The sequence below is a fragment of the Mustela lutreola genome, chromosome 4, assembly GCF_030435805.1.
Source record: "Mustela lutreola isolate mMusLut2 chromosome 4, mMusLut2.pri, whole genome shotgun sequence".
Classification (NCBI taxonomy): Eukaryota; Metazoa; Chordata; class Mammalia; order Carnivora; family Mustelidae; genus Mustela; species Mustela lutreola.
In genome coordinates this window covers 77,805,101-77,811,968 of record NC_081293.1, presented here as the reverse complement: position 1 = coordinate 77,811,968, position 6,868 = coordinate 77,805,101, and the positions used below count along the sequence as shown (strand labels likewise).

The following is a 6,868-nucleotide window of genomic DNA, read 5'->3' as shown; positions in this document are numbered from 1 at the left end:
TGAAACCTTTAGGATGCAGCAAAAATAGCTCTAAAGGGGAATACTGTAGCAATACAGGCTTACCTCATATAACAAGAAAAATCTCAAATAAATAACCCAACCTTACATCTAAAGCAGCTATGAAAAAAAGCCCAAAACTAGTAGAAAAGAAGAAATAATGAAGTTTGGAGCAGAAATAAATGAAATAAATACTTCAAAAAATAGAAAACATTAATGAAACTAGAAGCTGTTTTTTTGAAAAGATAAACAAAATTGATAAACCTTTAGCAAGACTCATCAAGAAAAAGAGAGAGAGGACTCAAATAAATAGAAATCGAAATGAAAGGGGAGAATATACAAAGGACTGTGTGAGAATAATATGAGAAATTGTAGGCTGACAAGTGAAGCAACCTAGAAGAAATGGATAAATTCCTGTAAACAGAATCTTCCAAAACTGGATCAGGAAGAAATAAAAAATGTGAACAGACTGATTACTAGTGATGAAATTTAATTGGTAATCAAAAAACTTTCAGCAAACAAAGTCCAGGACCAAGTGAATTCACAGGTGAATTCTACCAAACACTTAAAGAAGAGCTGAAACGTATTCTTCTCATATTATTCCAGAAAGTGGAAGAGAGTGGAAAACTTCCAACATAACCCTAATACCAAAACCAAAGACACCACAAAAAAAAAAAAAAAAAAAAAAAAAAAAAAGAACTGCAGACCAGCCTCTCTGAGGAACATGGTTGCAAAAACTCTCAAAAGAACTTGAATGAAACAAATTGAAGAATACATTAAAAAAAATCATCCACCATGATAGAGTAGAATTTATTCCAGGAATTTAAGTGTGGTTCAATATTCCCCTATAAATCAGTGAATATGCTATATCACATTAACAAGAGAAAGAATGAAAAGACACACAATCATCTCAAGAGATGGCAGAGAAAACATCTGATACAGTACAACATCAATTCATAATAAAAAACTCTCAGCAAAGTAGGTGTGGAAGGGACTCACCTCAAAACAATAAAGGCTCTCTATAAAACAAACAAACAGCCCACAGCTAACATTACATTTAATGATGAGAAACTGAGAGCTTTCCCCTTAAGATCAGAAACAAAATGAGGGTCACTCTCACCGCTTTCACTAAACATAGTACTGGAAGTCCTAGCCACAGCACATAGACAAGAAAAAGAAATAAAAGATGTCCAAATTCATAACAAGCAAACTTCTCCCTGTTTGCAAATGGCAAAAAAAAAAAAAAAAAAAAGGAAAACTGACAGCCAGCAAATAAACTGGCATGATACTATAAATAGAAAACCCTATCGGCGGACGAGTGCGAGCGGGGAGCGCAAGTGGGGTGCGGCGGCCAGCGAGTGGCGAGGCGCCTGCGCGGTGTCTGGGCCCCTGAGCCCACGGCGCTGAGCCAGCCGGGAAGGACATGCGCGGGAGGGCGCCGTGGGGCAGCCGCGGCTCCGCGGGGGGAATGCAGGCTACTGGTTGACCGCAGATCCCTCAGCCTCAAGCGTGGAGACCTCCCAGAGTAAGACACCATGTCCACGGCAGGAGTTGCTGCTCAGGAGATTAGAGTCCCATTAAAAACTGGATATCTGCACGATGGCCAAGCCATGAGGACCGTGAGGACCTGCTGGGGCAGCCGCAGTGAGTTTGAAAATCACTTTTTGAACATTGACCCGATCACGATGGCCTACAGCCTCAACTCCACGGCCCAGGAGCACCTCGCGTCTCTCGGGCACGCGGCGACGCCTGCGGCGAGGGACGGCCCCGCCCAGAAGCCCAGCCTGGCCCCGCTGGTCATCCCGCCGGGCGCAGCGAGGAGAGGAGCGCGTGGTGTGCGGTTTGCGGCGGCTCTGGGTGAACGGGCTGTGCGCGTCCCCCCCCCCCCCCGCTCACCCCCGGGAGGAGCCCCCCGTCCCCCTTCCCCTGCGCGGCCCTCTGCGACCGGGGCTCGCGGCCGCTCCCGCCGCTGCCCATCTCGGAGGACCTCGCCCTGGACGAGGCCGACTGCAAGGTGGAGTTCCTCACCAGCTCGGACACCGACCTGCTCCTGCGAGACTGCGCGCTCTCCGGCTTCAGATACGACGTCCCCGGCCGGCGCAGCTTCCGCGGGTGTGGACAGATCAACTACGCGTACTTCGACACCCCGGCGGTCTCCGCGGCCGACCTCAGCCAGGCGCCCGAGCCGCACGGCGCGGTGCAAAGTTCAAATCCTCCCCTGCCCCAGAGCCACCGGAGACTGCGACGGTCGCATTCGGGACCGGCCGGGTCTTTCAACAAGCCCGCCATAAGGGTGTCCAGCTACATACACAGAGCTTCTCCCAACTCAGACGAAGACAAACCCGAGGTGCCCCCCAGGGTCCCCATACCTCCCCGGCCCGTGAAGCCGGATTACAGAAAGTGGTCAGCAGAGGTTACTTCCAGCACCTACAGTGACGAAGACAGGCCTCCCAAAGTGCCGCCGAGAGAACCTTTATCCCGCAGTAACTCGCGCACACCCAGCCCCAAGAGCCTCCCGTCTTACCTCAACGGGGTCATGCCTCCCACGCAGAGCTTCGCCCCCGACCCCAAGTACGTCAGCAGCAAGGCTCTGCAGAGACAGAACAGCGAAGGATCTGCCGATAAGGTTCCCTGCATTCTGCCCATTATCGAAAATGGGAAGAAGGTCAGCTCGACGCATTATTACCTACTACCTGAGAGACCCCCGTACCTGGACAAATATGAAAAGTTTTTTCGGGAAGCAGAAGAAACACACACAGGCCCCCAACCCCAGCCCCTGTCTGCTGACTGCGGTGTCATCAAACCGGATCCAAAAACAAAACTGGACCTCGGTGGCCACATGAAGCGCAAACACTTGTCCTATGTGGTTTCTCCTTAGGCTCTGCGGTCGTGGTTCAGCAGGGGCTCCCTGGGAGCAGATGGTTGGCAAGCCACTCTCCCATTCAGTGGAGATTCACAGGGGAGTGTTCCAGATCGCAGAGCAGAATAGCTGAACCCTCCGTCTTAGAGAGAGGGTCAGAGCAGCCACCAGGCGCCCTCAGGCTGGGAAGCCCTGATTTTGTTGGCGTTGCAGGAAAGTCTGTTCCAGCCTAGAACGGAAAGCTGTGCCGGCGGGGAGGGAAGGCTGGGGAACCTTCGATGTGTGTATACATTAGAGACCTATAGAAGCCTGTGTGGCAGCCACGGGCCGTAGTCACGGGATAACCAATTAGTTGCTACCTTAGAGTAACATGTATTCAGAATGTTAAAACAAGCTGGAGGACGACTCCTGACTGAAAATTGAGCAAATGGAAAGAAAACACAGTATTTAGATCAGAATCATTAAAAAAACAAAAAACAGTAAACAACCAAAAAAACCCAAAAACCATTTTTGCTTAGTCAGTTTGAAAGGATCTGGCTCTTGGGCCCATGAAGTTCTGTCTCCTTTATTTCTGCAAACAGTCTGTGCCACTGAGGGCGGGGCCCACATCTGTCCCGTGGCCCTTCCTGCCCAGTTTAAAAATCCTCCCGAGGCCTGGGTCCCTCCAGTTTGCCTTCTGCTCCGTTGAGGGGAGGTTGGCAGTGTGCTTGGCAGCCATGTTCTCACCTGTGCACATGTCTCACACCTTGACAAATGAGAAGGTTCCAGAATCCATAAATCATTTTTCCTGACAGTTCCTGCTCTGTTCTGCCCACTAGCGTGGCCCATCTTAGCACGGGCCTCGCAGCTGCGGAAGGAGGGCAGGTTCAGGTCCTGTGGAGAAGCAGACCGTTTGCCCGTGGTCAGGAAGTCAGTTTTAAGCAATCGTGAAACAGCTGTGTGACTGAGAGTCACTGGGAGCACGTGTTGTGGTTTTGTGTTGGTGTTTTGTTGTTTTTTTTTTAAGATTGTATTAATACACAAATACAGCACAAGCTGGCCTTGTGTTGCTGGTTCCTATTCAGTATTTCCCGGGGATTGTTTGCTTTTTGAGTGAAACACTTGTGACCAAGAGCACAGTATGTCTTAATGGCACAGGTCACATCAGCATCTTCCTGCTTCTGGGACCGTCCCGATTGGCTGCTTCACCCGGACTCCGTGAGACCTGTCACATGCGCTGGGGCTTCCCACGCTTCGAGGTGTGGATCTTGTAGAGACAAGCACCAAAGAGAAGGTGCTCACTAACAGAGGTACATTACTACAATGTTCTCTTAACAGTTCAACAAGATGTTTACAGTTTAAACTGCTGAATGATAAGATTTGAGCTATTTAAAGCTTATATTTTAGTATGAACTAAATGAAGGTTAAGACATGCTTTAGAAAAAATGCACTGATTTCTGCATTATGTGTACAGTGTTGGACAAAGGATTTTATTCATTTCTGTTGCATTATTTTGAATATTGTCTTTTCATTTTAATAACGTTATAATACTATTTAAAAAATAAAAGAAAACCCTATCAACTCCACTAAAATAAAAATTAGAACTGACAAATGAATTCAGGTAAGTTGTAGGATACAAAATTAATATACATAAATCTATTGTATTTATATACAGCAATAACAAAGTAGCAGAAAGAAAGGAAGAAAAGAATCCCACTTATAATTGGTTAAAAATAATAAAATACCTAGGAATAAACTTAACCAAGGAAGCAAAAGACTATACTGTGAAAATTCTGGGGCTTCTGTTTGTTAGACACACTGGCTGGACGTACAGGGTGTCGTGGTAGCTGAAAAAAGTCAGACAGAGAAAGACAAATACGATACGATTTTACTTACATGCGGAATCTAAACAACAAAATAAAAAGAACGGACTCTTAAATACAAGGAACAAATCGGTGGTTGCCAGAGGGAAGGGGGTTGGAGGATGAGCTAAATGGGTAAAGGGCGTTGAGTCACTTCCAGTTATAAAATGAACTGGTCACAGCAATGAAAAGTGCCGCACAGGGAACACAGTCAGTAATGTGATAACACTGTGTGGCCACAGATGGTGGGGACATTTACCTGGCGTGTATTTTATAACATGTGTAAAAGTCAAATCACTATGTCATACACTTGACACTAATATAACATTTTAAGTCAACCATACTTCAATTTAAAGAAAAAAAGGATACTGGTTAAATGAAAGGGAGGGACAGACTGTTCCCATTCTGAGCAGCCTCAGGAACCCTGGGGACTCGCAAGTGGCTTCCTAAGGAAGTGTCCCTTTGAGTCCCAGGGACTCAGCCTTTGGGGACTCTAGCAGTCCCCTGACAGCCTGTCCCCCACCTCATTCCCTGTCACCAGCTGAAAAAAATACCCCCTTTTCTCTAGTGGAAAGCCATCTTCTTAGCTGTGCACAGTTGTCCTCTGGGAATGGGGGCCGCTCGGTTTGTTTCTTGAGACGCCCCTGCCTGGTGCTTCCGAGGCCCTGCAGAGGCAGAGTTCTCCTGCCCCAGACAATCCTGTTCTGCCCTGGATGATCCCGTTCCCCTGCCCCGGATGATCCCGATCTCCCGCATCCCTCACGAGGCTCCGCCCGCAGCCAGGCTTCTCGAGGAGGACATAGCCTTAGGAAGAAGCTGACCGCAGAAGCTGGCCACGTGTGTGTGTCTGCCTTTGGGCAAAGACTCTCCGAGTCCGATGTTAGCTTTCATTTAAGACGTTTCTTCGTGAACGTCCTACATAAAAGGTCGGCGATGCCCGAGTTCTGGAGCGCAGGCTCCCTGAGGATGGTTTTCTTTCTCGGATAGAGATGCTACGTGCGCATCTCCAGAAAACGCCCCTGTGAGCTCTCAGCCCATTTCCCCGGATTAGATTATGTTATTTTAAAATCTCTACCAAGTGTTTAAGTCAATCTTTCAGCAGCTTGTATTTATTGATGGACTTTTTAAAAAAATTGATTTGGGACCAAAATTTGTGATTTCTTAAGTATTACCAAAAAAATAAATGAATAGTTTTGGGGCTAAGTTAGTGCCTGGGCTGGGATTTTAGAGTTGTACAGAACTGGCTTTGAAAATAAGTCATAAACAATGGATTTGGGCAATTAAGCTTTTGCAAACTTAGTTTTTGTGGGGATTAAACAAGAAAATCCATTTACATCACTGCACTCAGTGTTTGGCACACAGGAAGTTTTCAGTGGTGTTGTGGCTGTTCCTCTTTTAATTACATTATTAATATCACTAATTATGATAATTATTATTATGTTTCCTTCATTGTTCATAATCGTGTATATATACGATTCCATAACAAATATATATATTATGCCCCAAAGCTAATGTAATAAAAGTGGTTGATCTTGCCTTATTTTTTCAAAATCTATGAGTCTTGAAAAAGCAAATTAGTTAGGAGTTTATGGAGAAAAAAGTAGAAGTAAATGTGAAGCTGTGTTTGATATCCTCGAATGAATATATATGCACATCGAAAGACCTGATGTGATTTGCAACGACGTGGAGGTTGGAGGGCGTTCCAACTGGAGGGCGTTATACTGAGTGAAATAAGTCAACGAGAGAAGAACTATTATCATATGATCTCCTTAATATGTGGAATTTAAGAAACAAAACAGATGAGCTTAGGGGAAAAGAAGAAAAAATAAGGTAAGATAAAAATAGAGAGGGAGACAAACCATAAGAGACTCTTAACTCCAGGAAACAAACTGAGGGCTGCTGAAGGGAGGTGGGCAGGGAGATGGGGTCATGGGGTGACGGGCATTAAGGGGGGGCACGGATGTGATGAGCACTGGGTGTTGTACGCAACAGCAACAGATGAGTCACCAAATTCTATCCTGAAACTACAGGATAATACATAATATACATAATACATACATAGTACATAAATACATAAGAATACACTATGTGTTAACTACTTGATTTTTTTATATTAAAAAATTTTTAAAGATTTTATTTATTTATTTGAGAGAGGGAACTGAAGCAGAGG

General features: G+C 45.8%; 1 pseudogene; it reads left to right on the top strand.

Moving 5' to 3' along the window:
• Positions 1 to 1,323: 1,323 nt before the first annotated feature.
• On the top strand, positions 1,324 to 3,353 carry LOC131828999 (ERBB receptor feedback inhibitor 1-like; annotated as a pseudogene).
• The last annotated feature ends 3,515 nt before the right edge of the window (positions 3,354 to 6,868 follow it).